General features: G+C 45.7%; 1 protein-coding gene across 2 annotated transcripts in view; it reads right to left on the bottom strand.

The window, feature by feature from the left end:
* The window catches only part of MCTP2 (multiple C2 and transmembrane domain containing 2), an 896,516-nt gene that overhangs the window by 122,572 nt on the left and 754,087 nt on the right, over positions 1–19,857 (bottom strand). The window lies entirely within an intron of this gene.

Below are 19,857 nucleotides of genomic sequence, written 5' to 3'. Positions count from 1 at the left end.
AACAGATTTGTATATAAAGCGATGTGAAGCCTTCGCAAACCCTCCAGATTTCGTGCTGAGATCTGACTTGTTGCCAACACTCCAGAAAAAAAAAGGAAAAAAATAAGAAAAGGGGCCAGGGTAGAGTCACCCTGACCCCTTAGCTCTGGTGCTGAGGTCCTAGAGGGCCTCCCCTCCAAGCCAGGGTTTAAAAAGCATATTTTTTTTTTAAATCCCACGCATTCTACCGTATAACGTGTTGCCAACAGTAGGTATCTTGTTCATCTGATTGAGAATTCTAACTGCAGACTCCTTACCTTCAAGCCATATCCTCCTGGTGGTGGGCTGTGAATAAATTTTTTTGAACTAAGGTCCTGCAGGACCAAATGGACAAAATGTCCGTCCCTGCAGACCTGACTGTCCAAGCAGTAGTGGTTGTCAAATGTGTGCAGGGATGCCCACATTGCTGCCTGACAGATGTCCTGGACTGGGACTCTTCGAGCTAACGCTGTGGTCACAGCTTTTCCTATGGTGGAATGAGCTTGTGAGATGTCAGGAGGTTGCTTTTTAGCCAGGGCAAGGCAGATCTTTATACAGAAAACAACCCAATGTGAAATGGTTTGTTTATGTACTGCCTGACCTCTCTTTGGTCCTACATATCCCACAAAGAGTTGGTCACCCACCCGGAACTCTTTTGTATGGTCAAGGTAGAACCACAATGCTCTTTTTGGGTCTAGTTCCTCTTCTTCAGAGGGATGTGGGGGAGCAAAGAAGGTGGGCCGTGTGACAGTCTGTCCCAAATGAAGTGGGGGACACCACCTTTAGGAGGAAAGAGGCACGAGTGCGAAACACTACCTTATCAGGAAATACTGTGAGATATGGAGGCTTGGATGACAAGGCCTACAGCTCACTCACCCTCCAGGCATTTGTTATTGCCTCTAAAAAGGCTGACTTGATGGTAAGCAACCAGAGGGGACAACTGTGTAGTGGCTTGAAGGGAGCACACATGAGGTATGTGAGCACTAAATTAAGATCCTACTGAGGTATGATAAAGGGCATGGGAGAAACATATGTACAAGCCCTTTGAGAAACCAATTTACAATAGGGGACTTAAATAAAGAGGGTTGATCAGGCAGCCACAGAAAAGAGGATAGAGCAGACAGATAGCCCTTAAAAGTGCCCAGAGCAGAGCCATGCTGGGCAGGAGATAGAATGAAAAGAAGATGTTAGGAGAAAGAAGCAGAAAGATGATCTAAAGACTTCTCTGTAAAATATTTTAAAATTTTTTGCCACGGCAGGTGTATACCGTTTTTGTGGAGGAACACATGCCTGCTAAAATAACATTACAGACTTCAGGAGGGAGTCTGAAGACTGTCAACTATCACCATTTAATCTCCATGTATGAAGGGGCAGAGTTGACATGTCTGGGTGGAGAGCCCTCACCTGCTGCTGCGACAGAAGATTCTCCCGAAGGGGCAGCCTGATCAAAGGATCGATTCTTAACTTCAAAACCTCAGGATACCAGACTACCGTGCCCAGTCAGGAACCAAAAGGATTACTTGGACCCGGTTGTTCTTGACCTTCTTGAGAACCTGCCAGGTGTTGAACCAATAGGGTTATGCCCTGCTGTTTGAGCCATGTCCAGAGGCACAGGGCCTCTTGGGAAAGGGTCCACAACCCCACCCCACCTTGCTTGTTGCAGTACCACATGGCAATGGTGTTGTCCGTGAACACCTGTACTAACTTCCCCTTGATAGAGGGAATAAATGGTTACAATGCAATTCAGATCACCCGAAGCTCCAACAGGTTGAGGTGGAGCCTCGATTCCACTAGAGACCAGAGGCCTCTGATCTCCATCTCTCCCAGATGGCAGCCTTATCCCAGAAGAGATGCATCTGTCACTACTGTCAGATCTGGTTGGGGAAGGGAGAGGAGTCTGCCTCTGACCCAATTGCAGTTTGTTAACCACCACTGCAAGTCTTTTGCAGATTACTCCAAGATCTGGACCATGTTGGACAGATTTCCCGGATGCTCCGCCCACTGGAACTTCAGGTCCCACTGCAGATCCCACACATGCCATCTGGCACGATTTACCAGCAGGATGCAGGAGACCATGAGGCCTATCAGCCTCAGGGTCAGTCTCACCAAAACCGAGGATAGAGGCCGAAACAATGGTGTCATAGCCTAAATATCCTGGACTCGCTACTTTGGAGGATAAGCCCGAAACTGCAACGTGTCCAAAACAGCTCCTATGAAAGACAGTATCGGAGAGGAAGTCAGCCGTGACTTCGGCACGTTTACAGTGAACCCCAGTGAATGCAGGAGGTTTGCTGTAGTCTGGAGGTGGTAGAAGGCAGCCTGGGGCAAGCCGCCTTCAACAGCCAGTCATCGAGATAGGGGAAGGCTGGAACTCCTAATGAGCCGCAACCACTACCATCACCTTGGCGAACACCTGAGGGGCACTGGTAAGGCCAATGGGAAGCACGGTGAACTGAAAATGCTTTGTGGCCTACTGTAAACCGCAGGTAACTTCTGTGTGCAGGCAGCATGGGAATGTGGAAATAAGCGTCCTGCAAGTCCAATGCTACTATCCAGTTTCCTCAGTCCAGAGCAGACAAGATCTGAGCCAACATGAGCATTTTGAATTTCTCCTTCTTGTTGAATTTTTCGGTATTTCCAAACCGTTGCATAAGTTGATACACAACAGATCCAGTCACTGAAGAGTGGATGGAAGCATTTACTGAATTGAGAGAGTTTGTGCAGAGCTCCAGCTTTGGGAATGCCTGATTACACGAAAGGTTTTACATTGTTTTGTCATTAATGTGATGGATGTGGTCTTTCAGTCTTGAGGCAATCATATAGAGGAGTGAACAGGTAAGTGGCTTATTTGTCTGCCACATTGGATCCTATAGCTGCTGCTTTGTCCGGATGTCTGAAGGCCATGGCTTCTGCTGGTGTATTAGCCAATGTGAGGGCATTGTGATGGGACATCCTTTAACTCTCTTTGTCCCTCACTCGGCCGAGATATACTCTTGACTCTATCGGAGACCCAATATTTGACCAGTGCCCAACTTACTCACTATGAACAGGTAGTACTTGGAAGTCCTAATGTAGTCATTAAGAGATGTTCAAGTTTGAACCCTACCACATTGATGCATGTAAATGTTGATTCAGTTGATGCTAATGAAATGGAACATGACTGCTTCGATGTTACTGAACTGTGCACCAAACCCAGACCTGACATTCAGAATACTCCTTTAGAGAAGAATGACCAAGTTGCCTTTGTTGATGGCTCATGTTTAGGAGGCAGCAAAGGTAGTCTGAGAGCAGGTTATGCAGTTTGTACTCTCTCAGGAGTTGACGAAGCTTCAAGGCTCCAAGGAGTTCTTTCTGCCCAAGTGGCCGAATTGGCTGCTTTTACAAGAGCATGCTGCGTGTCTGAGAAGCTCAAAGTGGCCAAATTCACAGAGAGTCATATTAGATTTGGTGTTGTGCACAAATTCGGGCAGTTATGGCACCAGGAGGTTTCAAGACCTCGTCTGGATCACATTTTCGAAATTGAGAAACAATTAATGAGTTGTTAAATGCATTACAGTTACCTGAAAAGATTGCGGTTGTGAAATGCACGGCACGTGTAAAATCAAATGACTATGTATCACTGGGTAATGCCTATGCTCACCAAATTGCCATATAGTGTGCACTCCGTTGCGTCACCTTCTATAAAGAGTGGAGTTATGAGTGACACCAGTGAGACAAATCAACATTTCTTGTTGTCAGTGGTTGGTACTTGGGATGAAATTAGAGGCTGCAAGGATGAGACACAGAGGAAGAACACAGAGGTTGGATAAAATTAGTTTGCGCACAGAGAGAGGGAGATGATGTCTGGATTTTAAACAAAGAGAAAGTTGTGTTGCCAGAATGTTTGTTAAACTTAATGGCTAGGTTCTATCATGGTAAGGTTAATCTTGGCAAAGATGCAATGATTCGCACTTTCAAACAGACATGGTACAACCCCAAATTTAGATTGGTTGCAGAAGAGGTCAGTCACATGATGTAATACATGCCAACAAATTAATGTAGGGAAACGCACAGTGGTTAATTTGAGCCACATCGGTAGATCTGGAGGTCTATTTAACAGAATGCAACTTGATTTTTACTTGAGATGCCTGCTTGCAACGGATTAAAGTATGTGTTAGTTGTTGAGTGTGTATTCTCCAAGTGGGTAGCGGCTCATCCAACATGTAGGAATGATAGTTTTACTGTAGCTAAGCTGCTGCTCAGGGAACAAATTCTTTGGAATCAGATTGAGGAACATACTTTAATAATGAGATCATAAAGTTGTTGTGTGCAGCACTGGACATTGAGGGAAAATTGCACTGGAGTTACAGACCAGAGGCATCTGGATTAGTGGAGCAAACAAATGGAACACTGAAAGCCTGATTGGCAAAGGTTTGTGCCTCAACAGCATTGAAATGGCCTGATGCATTGCCACTTGTCCTGATGAGCATGAGTAGCACACCTGACAGGAAGACAGGACTGTCCCCCCATAAAGTCCTAATGGGTCGTGCAATGAGGCTGCCAGCAGTACCTGCAAATGGACTTTTGAACATAACAGATGACTTAGTGCTGGATTATTGCAAAGGTCTAGCTGATGTGGTTCACTCTGTCTCATCAGGTTAGAGCAGCAACAGTTCAACCAGCCCAAGAACAGTGCCGGAGACTGGAGGCTGGGGAGTGGGTGTTTGTTTAAGAAGCACATGCAGAAGACTTGCCTGGAGCCAGAGTTAGAAAGGTCCTTTTCAAATCATCCTGGTTACGATGACAGCTGTGAAGTGTGCTTGTCTTACAAACTGGATTAATGCGAGCCACACACACAAAGATCTGTGTCCTCTTGAAACCACTAAGTGTGATCCTGGAAGAGCGAATGCTGATGAAGAAAGTATTTGGCGTGACCAAGCTGTAAAGATGGAACCAGTGGCTGAAGCAGAAAATGTGCAAGGTGGTGAAGGCACAAGCAGGCTGCGTACAGATACAGGCGCAGACAAAGACACAAATGAAGGGGCAGACAAAGGTGCATGCAGCCTGCAAACAGATAAAAGTCCAGGAGAGCAAAGTCAAAGTCAAAATTAACTGATTCCTGCCAGTACAGCCAACATTGTGAAAGCAGTTGCACCTGAGAAAAGAACTCTGAAAGACGCCAAATGGCCTGCAGCTGCACATGAACAGGTTGCTGATAACCGCCCATCAGTAACAGAAGCAGTTGAAGAGTCAAATCAGAGTGAAGAGGAAGCTGGTGCTGGTGCTGTAAGGAGAACGAAAAGAAAAAGAGTGCCAAGTAGCAGATACTCTTCACCTGAGTGGATCTAGCTTGTCACAAATGAATGGGGGAACAAGTTTATGGGCTTTTGTTTTGACCTTGAGAATTCAGTTCAACATTCTGTAACTTGAAATTGCATTTGAATTGAACTTTGAAATAACCATGCCTATTGACCAATAAAGACATTATACTCTGGAAGTACTGGTAAGTGATCATCAAACAGAGTTCTATTGAAAACGAACATGTGAACTGACTTTTGACTACTTTTGTTGAACTCAAGAACTTTCTAGAAGAGCACAAAGTACTGTAAATAGTGCAAAGAGTTTGAAAAGAAAATATTTGTTTTTGATTTTTGCTCGCTTTTTGCCTTTTATATTTTTCTTTTTCTTTTATCCTCTGATTTTGAGCCTTGAATCCTGTATAGGGCAAACACAGTAGGTGTAAATATGTGTGCATTGGTTTGATTATAGTATGTATGATTGGGTGCATTGTATTGATTGCAGGGATAAGTGTTTCAATGAAAGGAGCGGTGCAAAGTACAGCAAATCCAAGGCTGAGAATGACAACATCTGAGCAGGATAAGTTTTATAAAGATGAGGGATTGCTTCAATCAGATGACACAAGGGAAGATTTATCTTCCAATGTATATTATAGCTTGCTGTATGAGTATCTTGACACGATGAATGCGCGTGATTGTTATGTGTGTACACAAATTCCTTCATCAGTGCAGGAAGGAATCACTTATCACAGCTTACCACTAACTTATGGGAATAGTTGCAGTCTATTATAATCACGTTTGTACAACCAGGTGTACATTCAATATTTGTATTCTAACTTCGATGCAGTTTTCTTGTTTGTTCCCGTTAATCAGCATTTGCACAATATTGTAAAAGCTAGAAACATAGATATAGTAGGAGGTTTCTTTGAGCCTACACTGACTTTTGGGGCAGCCTATGCACACAGGAATAACCTGACATGTATTCTCACACAGGTAGAAAGGGAGTTCATTAACCAGGTAGATGACAAAAGGAAAGCAATGAAGGAAAGGATAGACATGGGAATAGTTAGCAAGAAGAAATAATTTCACAACACACCTGATACAGAAGGACGCTTAGCTTTAGATTGGCAACATGTAGGAACGCTTTGTATTTGTAGGCCACAATCAAAAGCTGACAATAAGTTTGTAGGAACGAGTGAATGCAGGCATGTGATCCTATTCAAGAATGTATGCCGTTTTATGCTAAATGGACAAGACCCCGCTGTACCTGGTGTTTATTACATCTATGGTAAGAACGCCAATTACTAATTGTCAAAAGGCTGGTATGGTGCATGCTATTTGGGAGTGGATTTCCCGAAAATTTACCAAGTTGACAAGATTGACAATCCTGAGGGGAACCTAAAATGAGTTTCAAGAGAAACCTAAAATGAGTTTCAAGAGGAGCAAGTGGTTGAGAAATTACAGGAGATATTTTTGGAGCTATTATTCCATCAGTGGGAATGATCGTTGATGATATTAGGATAAGGAAGTTATAAATGGCTGTAGAGAGGATGTCACCTGATTTTTCAGGTGCAATGCTCATAATGGAGACAGAAATGGTTGCTGAAAGGTTGATGATTCTTCAGGACCGCCTTGCGTTAGACATTCTTTTAGCAAAAGAGGGAGGAGTCCACAGAATTTTGAAATTGCAACATGTGGCACTTACATTCCAAACAACAGCAAGGAAATATGGAGCGGAAATACTTATCTAATCTGAGAAGCCTAAGACATTACTTAACTGACCTAAGATAGGCCAATGTTTGGGAAACATACAGGTGAAGGATCTTTTAAGGTAGGATCTTAGTTTGGTACCTTGTGAATGGTTTTGTGAAGATGATCCTGAAACTGTTTTTGATTGTGACACTGGGCATAATTTGTGCACTTGAATTTTACAAAGTTTACAATTTCTGGAGAAAACAGAGAGCAAAGTATAAAGAGAGGAGGGAAGAAAGGGAAATAGAGAACATGGGACACAGATACTATCAGGCAATGAAAAGAATTGACAATTATCGCAAACCTAGATCTATGCGTTATCAAACTACAAGGTGCTGACTTGTCTCATTGTAAATGAGAATAATTCTTTTGAGACAGCACAGATTGCCATCAGAGGAGGGATTGAGAGGGACCAAGTGTTTCTAATTGATTAGTGGCATAGACGTGGCATGTAGCAGCTAACAAACATGTGTTTTAAAGGCTTAAATGAGAAAAATAACGTAGAAATGAAAAGTCCACGTTTAAAATGAGGTGGACATTAGAACCTACCTTTCGTGTTCTGACAAGAAAACATTGTGCATTTATTTTTGAGTGAATTATTAATAAACATTAACATACATTAACATGAAAGTTTTATTTACAAGTGAAACACTAAAAAATAAAATGTATTCTCAGTATTAAGTGAATGAGAACTAAACATGCTTATATTGAATTGAATAGCTTTCATAACATGTTGAAAATAAATATACGTTTAAAAATGCATTAACATAACATGAATGATGTTTTAGAAAATAATTACTTTGCATATTTGATTTGAATTTATGGGTGAGCAATATGTTTTATTTTTGTATTAAATGTATTAATGTGCATTAGGCTTTCTTAACTTGACTAGGCCTGAAAGTTCGTTTTTGCAAGCAGTCATGGAAAATTGTATTTGTTTGCTTTTTCCACTTTAACCGGAATTCTTTCTCTAGGCTGAGAACATCATATTGAATGTTCTATTGTATTCCAGGAGAAGAGATGTTTCAGATGCACTATTGTAACAATATTTGTGCTAGCTGTTGAATGAAGCAGGAGGCTACTCTGCTCAAGTGAAAGAATATTAGTTTACTTATTGAGTGCCATGGGAAACAAACTGCATATAGCAGATTGAATCCTGTAAATGTAGGAAGATGACATCACATATTTGCTGTGAATATTTCTAAATGTATCAAAACTTGGTGGTGCCATCTGCAATGACTGGATGCTGAAACTGGTGCCAACAATGAGGACCAATCAAATGGATTTTGGTTATTTGATTGGTGAATAACTTTGGAATCGTGTGCAGATCCCCTCTGAATTGTCTTAGGGAGCAGTCTGTCCTGAAACTTCTTGATGTCAGTTCCCTTCTGAACCTTCTTAGAGACAGTTAATGTCTGCTTATGTCTGTTCTCTCACACTCTGCTTCTCTGAGTTTCCTGATGAGTTTTCTCATCATAGACTTAACTGCCCTATTCGGGTATGTGGTTTAGTACTAATAAGGCCAACTAATTCTGAACTGCTGATCTGTCCTAAGTGCAGCTCGTGTTCTGCACTGTCCTGATGATGCTGTCAATTGATGCAAGATGGTTGTGATGCTCTGTCTCGATGACTCAAAGCTGTCAGCTGTCCCACGAGGAGGTATAACTAAATGTGGTTTCTTGTTTCTCTTTCATTTAGTAACTTACACCATCATATTTTTGTAGTGAGTTATATTAGTTAGATGTTTTCCAAAATATTTTTGCCGTCTTTTATATTTGCTTTTGCCCAAATGTGTTAGCCCGTTCCCAAACATGCAACTCTCAGTTCTGGTTAGTGTGAGGAATGGCCCAGCTCTGAAACCTGAAATCTGAAACTGATTGTGGAAATTGTATTTTGATGATCTACTGATGTAATCATCATGCTTTACTGATGTCATCATCATTTGCTTTGAATTCTGGTAATAATGTTCATATTGTGTTGTTGCTAAACTACAATATTCATTTTGGAGTGTCTAATAGTGTTGATATTTAGTAGGTTTAATGTTTTCAGATGCTTTGGTCAAACTATGGTTTTCATGTATGTTTATAACTAAGTTTGCAGACCATTTATGTGACATTGATTTTGAGATTTTAATAATGCTTTGAAACTTTATTCGGTCTGGTGTTTGATCTAGAGGAAAATTGTTTATGGTGTCCTGAAATCTTATGGTATGATGGAATTGATTTGTGATTAAATGTTTTTGACTACTACCTTCTTTACCAAGTTCAAAGATTCAGTTGACCTCCATAGGTGAGAATTGTGATGGTGTCTCACCTGCGCATTGGTGGTTGTTGAACCCGGAATGGGAGGAAAAAAACACCTTTCTGGCACTCCAGCACTGTAAAAAAAAAGAGCTTCTGCAGCTGCGGGGCTTCGGTATATAAATACCACTGTACTCCCTCCTGTACATAGGTGTGAATCGTTTCACATCCTTTAGTGCAGAGATCCACAGCCTTACAAAATTAAGAATTCCAATACCTGGGGGGCGTGGCTTCGGGCATCAAGATGGCGGTCGCACTCTAAGAGTGCTCCGGACCCCTCCATCATCTGATCTTGCAAGCCCTGTTTCTTCCCGCATCCTGTCTGTCCCTAACACGGCAGCAACCCCGCCTGAAGGCCAAGAGATGAGTCAGGGGCATAAACGATTTGCAGGGAGATTGAGGAGGCCAGCTGGGGGTCTGGGCCCGCGCGAGGCTGCCGGCCTGGTGGCTGCCGGTGCGGCCTAAAGGAGGAGCCCTGACTCTTTGGGAAGCGGCAGCAGAGTGTGCAGGGAGCCGCGACACTCCGGTCGACGGTCTGGCCCAGCAGCTGAAGATCGGATTCTGACCACGGGAGCGGTGAGGGGAGGCGGAAGATCCAGGTGTGCTGTGAGGAGAACAGGGCCCAGGCTGAACAGACCCAAATGAGGAGGAGAGGGTAGCACCGCACCGGCGCAAGAAGTCCTGACACCCTAGTTGGGGATGGGGTGGTCCTGCTGCCTGTGCGTGCGGGCCAGGACCCCCTCAGAGGAAGAGCGACTTGCCTGTCCTGGGGCCCGGACTGAGCAGGTCGGGCCGGAGTAGAGGTGCGGCAGAGGGTGGACGAGGCTCGGACAGGTGCGGCGTGCCCGGCCTGAGATGCAGGTGCATTGCGGGCGGCCCGTGAAATCTGAACGCGAACAGGAGCAAGATGATGGAGGTTGGAGAAGGGGCCGCGGGTCTGAGACTGCTACAGATGTGGGCCCCCTACAGACTGTAGGCAAGTGAGGAGCCTTTGAGTGAGGGCTACGGGGGGCAAAACATCAGAGGTGGAGGCGCCCAGCGAAACAAGAGGTGTGGTGAAGAGAAGAGAGCCAAGTGAAGAGATTGAGGAGGAGTGCTGGTTGGGTGGGAGTGGGCTGCAGATGCGGTGTGAGATGCGCTCCACTCCCAAGACTCGTGTAGGCCTCCCCTCATCTGTCACCCCCTTACCCCTCCTTCTGATCCCTGATGACTATGTGGTCCCTCGTGACTGGGCCCTAGAACACCTCCCCTGCGGCGAGCAATAATCACCCAAGTCTCTGCAGTGGTAGCTCTGCGGTGTGTGACCCTATAGAGGTATGTGGGGGGACACAGTGCCCAGGACCCGTAAGCCCACCATGGGGAAGACAAAACTAATAGACAGCCACCAGCGTCCCAGCAGTGCATTGACCAGTTCACAACACAGACAGCCCCCCAAGGGACGAGTGGCAAGTCAGCAGAGACCACTGTCATGGAGGGAGTGGGCACAATCCTGCAAGCCATTCAATCCTCACAATTAGCTGTTGAAACAAAAATTGGTGAAGTAAGGGTATATGTGGGCTTACTGTGACAAGACCTGCGGACATCGGTGGGCCGCATCAAAGAAGTAGAAGACCGAGGCTCCCTAGCAGAAAACGAAATCACAGACCTTAAAACCAAAGTCGCCCAACTGCTGACCCGTACTGGTGAGCTTCACCATAGAGCTGAGGATTCCTAAAACCGCTCAAGATGCAACAATTTGCGCTTAGTTGGCTTTCGGGAAGGAGAAAAGACCCAGGTGGTCGAGTTTCTGGAGCGCTGGATTAGATCCTGGGTCCCAGAGCAACGGCTGTCCCCTTGGTTTGTCATAGAGCGCGCTCAAAGGGCGCTGGCGCCCAGACCCCCGCCAGAAGGACCTAGACGACTATTAATTGCTAGATTTCTCAACTTTAAGGACCGCGACACTGTCCTCCGGGAAGCAAGAGTGCACCGGGATCACCCCTGGGACAATCAAAAGATCAGTATCTTCCCCGATTACACAAGAGAAGGACAAAATAAACGTCACTCGAGGGAGTCAAGCAAAAACTGAGAGCAATGCAGCTGTCATACATGCTCCTTTCCCCTGCGGCCTTAAAGTCCTCATGGATGGGAAATCCTTCTTCTTTGACCCGCCAGACGCGGCATGGGACTGGCTCACTGAAGAGCACCGTGTCATCCGCAAGGGCCCCTCCCGTTGAGAAGAAAACTCCCCGGGTCCTAGCCACATTGACTTGCCGGGGTTGCAGGGCGGACGCAGATGTACTCGGTCCCGCCGTAGGACGTGGAGTGGACCGACTCAGCCACCCAAGAAGAAGGAATCAGCAAAACCAAGAGATCCGAAGGGACTGGCCGCCTCGGGTGGCCGGAAGACAAGATACCTATGCCGGACCATGAGGTTGAGCGTCTTATCATGATCATGAGACATAAGGACAAACTGATCCCATGCAACTATAACGGAGGCGAGAGGGAGATAACTTCACTGGCAACAGATGCGGGACAAAGGGAAGCAACATTGCAGAACTCCAACTATATGGAGGGGTCCACCACTCCACACCCATAACAGACACCTTGATTTTGAGGTTTTGGTTGTGTTCAGGGGCGACAGATGCTTCAGGGATGGAAGTATGGGGTGGGAGCAGTTGGGGGATGTGATGAAGTAACAGTGGAACTCTCTACTGTCATGTTATGGTTAAGTTTTGTTTGTACTAATGTTTTTCTTTCAGATGGTGACATCGCGCCCCTAGGGCAAAAGCCTTACGTAAGTCAACACCGGTTCCCCACACACACTGGAGCTTTCTGAACAGGTTCTTTCCAGGAATGTTAAGGGGCTCCTAGATAAAATCAAGCGCTCGGCTGCCTTCAATGTCCTCTGCCGCTTTGCCCCTTCTATAGTCTTACTCCAGGAGACACACTTGCTTGGCACCAACTGCCCTATGCTCGCATGGGGTGGATATGACAGTCTACCACGTGGGCTTCTCTAGAGGAATGGCTATCCTGCTGCACCGCACGCTACCCATATGGGTCACTACAACTCAGCTAGATCCGCAAGGACGCTATGATTTTGTGTCAGGCACACTCAGAGGGCAACCAATTAACCTCCTGAGTGCTTACGCCCCCCCGGAGCATTGGAACAATTCATAGAGACTCTCCAGGAGGTGGTGGCACAGCTACCCCCAGGTTTGATAATCCTGGGAGGTGACTTCAACTCTGTCATGAATCCGGAGATTGACACCTCCGGGTCACCCTCTGTGAGTCGGGTTGCTCTAGCCGCAAGACTGAGCCACTGGGCGGATGGCCTGGGCCTTTGTGATGTGTGGCGGGTTTGGCACCCTAGAATAGACCTCCTCTTCATGCCGGCCCTAGACGTTTCTCGGGTTACTTGTGCGGAGACACTGCTGCGTGGGGTCTCATACCATATGCCACTCTTTGTCCAATCGGATAGCAATGGCGTAACCCAACGCCCATTGTGGCGACTGAATGCCTGGCACCTCCAGGATGGCAATTATGTTCAGGCCCTGAGAGACCAGTTCACCCAATACTTTGAGAACAACTTGGGGTCTGTGCCGGCAGCGGGCACAATATGGGCCGCTTGTAAGGCCACCCTCAGGGGACATGCCAAACATCTTCTCTGAGTACGAGAACACGCGAGGAACCAACAAGTGACGGGCCTTGAGGCCCAGGCACTACACCTTGAGCAGCAACTCTCCTAACCACGCACGCATCCATTACTAGACAGCTAAGCCTAATTAGAGAGGAAATCCGGCATCTCACCCTTGAATCTGCAAGGCACATGTGGCGAGCCTCGACGGCCCGCGTGTGCAGATGGGGTGACAAAAATGGAAAACTGATACACTGGCTGGCAACCCGGCCCTTAGCAGGCAGGGTAGTCCCTGAGATTGTTGATAGATCGGGTGCCACCTCCCAGACACCCCACGATATTGTGTAAAGCTTTGCTACTTACTATGCAAGACTTTACGAGGAATGCCCTAGACCCCAATCAGAGAGGGAGGCCCCCTTGCTGGGGGACGTGTCCTTCCCTAGAATCTCAGCAACAGAGAGACATGGCCTCGACGAACCCATAGCACTAGAAGAGGTCAAGACTGCTATTTCGGCTTTGGCCTCTGGTAAGACCCCGGGCCCTGAAGGGTTTCCGGCGGAGCTTTACAGCAAATGTAGCAATATCCTGGCCCCACACCAGTTGAGCATGTATGAGGAAGCTGAACGGACAGGCGGTTTTCCCCCGGGCCTTGATCAGGCCACTATTGTGGTGATCCAAAGACCTACCTTCCATCGCTGCATTGTTCTGCCTACCACCCTATCTCACTCATTAATATCCATATTAAGATTCTATCTATAATATTGGCCACCAGGCTGAAAAAGGTGCTGCCCTCCCTGATTCACCCGGACCAATGTGGCTTTATGCCGACTAGGAGTACCAGGCATTGCCTTAGACGGTTGCATGCAGCGTTGGCTTACCGTGGCTCCCTGACCCCTCCCCTGGCGCTCCTTCTCATGGATTTTGAGAAAGCGTTCAACACAGTAGACTGGACGTATCTCTCCCAGGTGCTTTTAAGTGCTCGGATTGGCCCTAAATATTGTAGACGGGTGCGGCTACTTTATTCCAATCCAACTGCTCGGTGCAGCTGAACGGGGTTGTGTCAGACCCCTTTCCTACTTGCCAGGGAACCCGCCAGGGGTGCCCTCTATACCCACTTCTCTTCACACTAGCGATAGAGCTGCTTGCAGAGATTATAAGAGAAGACCCATTGATTGACGGATGTTCTTTCCCCATTGGGTGTGAAGACCGTATTGTACGCTGATGGCTTACTTCTGTACCTGGCTAACCCGGCCAGTAGCGGGTCCCGATCTCTGCAATTACTGAGGCTGTTCTCTGAGGCCTCTGGCCTGACACTCAACCCCAGTAAGTCCATCCTGGTCCCACTGCATCCTGCAAGGGATTGCTATGACTGGCAGGACAATATTCCTATTCGACGCAACAGCTTCCGGTACTTGGGAGTGTGGCCCTGCTGCCCGAATTGGCATGGTCACTCAATGGATCAGAGGTGACCTACAGAGATGGCAGACCTTGCCTATAAGTGTCCTGGGAAGCATAGCGCTATATAAAATGATGGATCTGCCCCAGTTCCTTTATCTTCTCCAGAATTTCCCCCACCAGATACCTAGGAGATTGTTTAGAGCAATGGATTCAATGGTGCGACAATTCCTATGGTTCAACTCTCGCTCTAGGCTTGCATTCCACCCTTGTCAAAGGGATGTGAATGAAGGGGGGTTAGGCATATCCAACCTATATCTCTATTACTTAGCAATGCACTTACAGGTGCTTAATGACATGCTGGGGAGTGGTTGATCGGATCCAGTGTACCAGCTCGAACTCCTGACGATGGGCTTTCCCAGACTGCTTGGGATGTTATATGGTAACCCCCTACCGTGTAAGATTCCTAAAGTGACATGGGTGGTGCTGCAGTGGTGGAGGGCGCACAGGAGGTGGCGGGATGTGGTGGAGGCTCACCCAGCAGATCCCGCTATGGCGGGGAGCATGGCTTGGTGAAGTCTCCACCTTGCAGAGGTTCCAGAAGTGGGACCATATAGGCATTTCACTTTTGGTAGACGTCTGGGTTGGCTCCCATATGTGGTCTTTTCAGGAGCTTCAGCGGCAGTACTCGCTCACTAAGACCCAGTTTCTTAAATACTTTCAACTCTGGCATGCATTGAGCACGCACATCCAGAATGGCACAGCCCTCTCCCGAGTTTAGCCCGGTGGAAGCAAAATCCCTGACAGGTGGTTTGGGCAGGTGGGAATGTTTCAGATATACCGCACCCTGGTCACCAATACAGCGCGGTACCACTCAAAAGGCTTTGAGAGAGGTGGGAGAGTTGGCTGGGCCGAATAGAGGAAGAGGATTGGCGGGATACCTTGATGGCCCCAAGGAACGTAACTATGACTACCGCTTTCGTATGGTCCAAACTTATTACCTGCATACAGTATACCTCACACCCGATAAAATGCACAAAGGGGGTCTCCAACCCCAGGCAGACTGCCCCGCTGTGCAAGCCCTAAGGCAGAATTCTAACATATGGTGTGGGCTTGCCCTGATATAACAACCTTCTGGCGTGCGGTCAGAGCCAAAATCTCCAAGATCCTGCAAGTGGAGGCTGCCCCGCTACCACTCCTGTTGGGTGTCCTGGAGGGAGTGGGGACTGGCAGAGCGGAGAGAGCCTTCCTGGGGGTGGTATGCTTGTGGCCAAAAGGGATATTGCAGGCGGCTGGAATGTGGAGACGGCACCGGCGATTGCTCGGTGGCGGAGGGGGGTGGACTGGGGTGCCCAGCAAGAAAAGTTGGTATATGAAGCAAGAGGGGGCCCAGCCAAGTATAACAGGGTGTGGGGGAGGTGGACGGGAACATGGGAAACCTGATCAAATAATATGACTTGTGTGTGATGACATTTGAGTGATGTGTTCCTGAACACCACAATATGTGGTGATTATGTACACATGCACACTAAATGGAATTTGTATATCAATATGCCTATCAGGTGCAGATGTGACCTACTGCTATTAAGTTGTTATGCAAAAACTAATAAAATTGTTTATAAAAAAAAGAATTCCAATACCTACATGAAAGTGACCAGCTTTGGAAGGGAGGCAGGTCTGAGAAGAAGCAAGAGTGATCACACTCCCTAATCCCAATTCATCCCATTTGCATGACAACTTCAGTACCTAAAAGGAAATACAAGTAACTTTGCCTCCTCCACAATTCTAATAACAGAAGTGTTGTGCTTCATTTAGGCCTTGTTTGGTTTTCCACTCACTGCTATCTAAGCGAAGAAATTATGTTTCTGTCATGCCACATAAGCAGTTTGGTACAGTAATTTCTGTGAACAGAAGGCACAGGTGACATGTAACCAAGGATTCCATTTTGTAAACTAAGTAGTTGCAAGGGAATACCAAAGATACATTATGGCACCTCCGTGGGGCAATGTCATGGCATTATAACTCAATAGGTGAGCGCTCTATGGTCGACCAGTCTATGATAAAATGTTTAAAATTATCAGTGATTTCCTGGCTAGATTTATGTACTGAGTGACATTAATCCTGATACTGCATTTACTCCGGCCATATTGCCATATGTTGTATTCTTGTACAGCTTTTCAGATGAACATCGTTTCTAATGCGTCATCAATGGTACTGTTAGGCATTTAATGCTTGTAAGGAATACTTACTGTACCAGGTAAAAGATGCATGCATTACCTACTCTGATGGGATATTATTTCTGGGGTAATGGGAAACCAAAGAATTTTTTAGTCAGTGCATCTGAAAAATGCATACGACTCAACATTTGCTGCTTCTTTAAAAATGTATTCGGGACTGCTCATAGGTAAATTGGAAGGAGCTGGGTCGCTCAGCAACATGGCGATTCCCTTTTACCACTCCTCGTGGTGCTGGTGACATGATGTCAATGGCTGCCACACTTTTTGAATCAAAGGCTGCCTGCACTAGGGGTTTGCAGAGAAAGACAGGTTGCTGAGTTTGGAGTCTGCATTACGTCTAATAAAGGAATAAAAAAACAGGGAACGGACTGAACGTCATGCAGGCAGAGAAATGCTGGGAAACTATCAGTTCATTTGGAAGTGTGCAGGTTCCCAGCATAGTCTTATCTTTCACTGTGACATATACTGGACATTGGAGCGCGGGCAATGCAATAATATCGTCTTACAGATGGAGAGTCGACATAAAAAGGGAGATATGCAGCTCTTCTGTTTTTGAACTGCATACTCTGGATGGATATAATTTATAAACAGTAACTCTCTCCCAGGGTGTGTTACAATTTCCAGAAGCATGGTCTGTCTTGTTTAACAAGCACCAGAATCTAGAAAAACTGTCGGCATGAGAGGACTGTGACAGCCCACGACCTACTTACGACGGGAAACAGAAACCAGGACGTTTCAAGTCATATCCAAGGATGAACACCACTTTACTTTTAATTGCCTTTTTTGGCATAAAGAAATAAGAACAGGAAGGAAATTAAGAAAGGCAATCCATAAGCATGAGTATATAGCAGAATGCTTCCTTTCTTTCTATTTGTTATTAATAAATAACCGTCTTTATGGGGTCTTAATAAACAACAGCACCATATTTGCAGTTATATCTACTGTGGTTCAAAAAAGAACTTTTGGGGGTAACCTTTAAGTTTTTGAATACACAGTGTGTGAGAGAAAAGATTCCTATCAGGAGCATGATGCAGAAAGGAGTGCATCAGCTAAGTCTATGAAGCAAAGCCAAAAATGTGTCATAAGGTGATGAATGCATAGCGCATATGCGTCATGAAACTACTGATGATTGCGTCATTTATGCGGCACACGTATGTTTGATGGACATTCATGCACACACCACCACACATTTGAGCACATGCTGAATGACGCGGGCATCATTTTATTTATCCTTTTATTTACTAATCCAAGATGGCGGACTCTATTTGATTCGGTAAATAGAAAAATACATTTTCACTTGTTCTAAGGTGCATTACAGCAAAAGGAGTAGTCCGCAGCAAATGGGAGCTGCAGGGCTCTTCCAAAAATGTAAATAATTTAACAATGTAACAGCACCACGAGGGGTGAGTGAGAAACGGAGAAGGGGGTGTGGGAAGCAGCATGGTGGAGGCAGGTAGGATTATATAAAAACTAAAATAAAGCTGGGTAGGGGCAGAAGTGATAAAGGAGAGGAAAAGCAGCACATGAGTTAGAGAGCAACACGGAGTTCGGTGGTGGTTTCAGTGCTGCAGAGAAACATATATGAAAGAGGGAGAGAGAGTAGCACTTGAGAGAGAAAGAGCAAAACGGATCGCAGTGGGGCATGTACTTGGTCATGGAAAAAGCACATGAGGAAGAGAGATGGAAAATCCATGCACTCTTATGGAGTACTTAACGAAAAAGAAAAAAGTAGTTCTCTAAAAAGTGAGCTTTGGAAAACTACAAGCCAGCCAATATAAAGGATGGTAATGAGGCAATGTTCCAGGGGAGGGATAAAAGGAGGGGCAAAATGAGGGAAGGAACAAACACAAGGAAGGCAGACTGCAGAATAAGAAGCAGCAGTGGCAAAAAAAAGCCAACTAATGGTAAGTAATGGGCAGGCTTTACCTGTAAGCTTTTATTCTGATTTACAAGAAGCATTATGATTTACAAGAGGCATTGCCCTAGAGACAGCAAAAGCTGTCTAGTTGGGGAAACCTAAAAAGCAGCTGCAAAGCAAAGTTGGTGACTGCTCGTGCAGCAGCTCCTTTTGCAAAAATGCAGTTAACAGCGCATCACAAAATGTTTTAGAAATCATGATGGACATTCACAAAATATGTTACTGAAAAGTTGAAAAGTGCTACTGACTGGGAAAAGCATACAAATTTGTAACATTTTAACCGAGATGCAAAGAAGTCCTAATTCTAAAATGAGCCCCGTTTATGTTCTACACATGCCTTGACTGGCTAGCTATAGCAAAAAGGTTTTTACTTTATTGCAACAAGCTCCTTTTCGTGTTGTGATCCTTAAACTCCTCTCAGCATAAAGTGACAGTTCACAAAAAGTCACCATTTACCTGTCTCAATAACTAAATTGGTGTTAAATCGGCGTGAGACTTACTGTTAAAAAGTTGTTAACGCTGGCACGGAGCCCAGCAACTTTTTGCAAAAAGTTGCAAATAGTGTGCTTCATTAATATAAATAGTACAGCAATCAGTTTCCAATTGTTAAGAAAGGTAGCGGATGTTGGAAGGGAATATTGTTGGGACAAAATATTACCATAAAGAACATCAATACAGCAGTGACACTTTGTGTCACAAGAAGCATTCTGCTTTTATGCATTAAGAGCTACAAATGTAATTTATATATGTATGTGCTAATACTGAACGCCTATTGTAGGAAAATATATGCATTTGAAACCTGATCTAGAAAGGTATTCGGTCTATCTTTAAGAAACAAAGTGCCATGAAAAGGCTGGCAGAGAACAGGTGCAGGGGACCACAAGGGGGCCTATGGCATGGACAGTGCAGGCAGGGGTCCCCCTGCCCAGCACCCTTGTAATGCGCACTGTTCACTGCGCAGACAGTGTGCATTACGAGGGTGCTGCTGCCACTGAGGGCAGCTGCATTGCCACCGGCTCGATTACGATCCAGTGACAATGCTGCTGCCACTTTCCAGCTGGGCTGGCTGGCAGAAACCTACAGAAATTACTCCTATTAAGCCAGCGGGAAAGTCATAATGGGGCCGGCAGGGAGGGGGTCGTCACCACAGTGGTGGCCACCGTATCAGGAATTTGGCAGACGTGTGTTCCAGTCTACCAAACTCGTAATCAGGGCCTAAGTCTATTTTGTTTGTTCCGAGATGATCTCACACACTACAACATTTAAGACTTCCCCCTTCACCACTGTGAATCAGAAAACATCCCAAGACTAAATTGTGTGTCATGGACCTCCCTGAAAGGTCAAACTC

Source organism: Pleurodeles waltl, chromosome 3_1 (assembly GCF_031143425.1).
Source record: "Pleurodeles waltl isolate 20211129_DDA chromosome 3_1, aPleWal1.hap1.20221129, whole genome shotgun sequence".
Taxonomy (NCBI): Eukaryota; Metazoa; Chordata; class Amphibia; order Caudata; family Salamandridae; genus Pleurodeles; species Pleurodeles waltl.
This window is presented reverse-complemented; position numbering and strand designations above follow the sequence as displayed.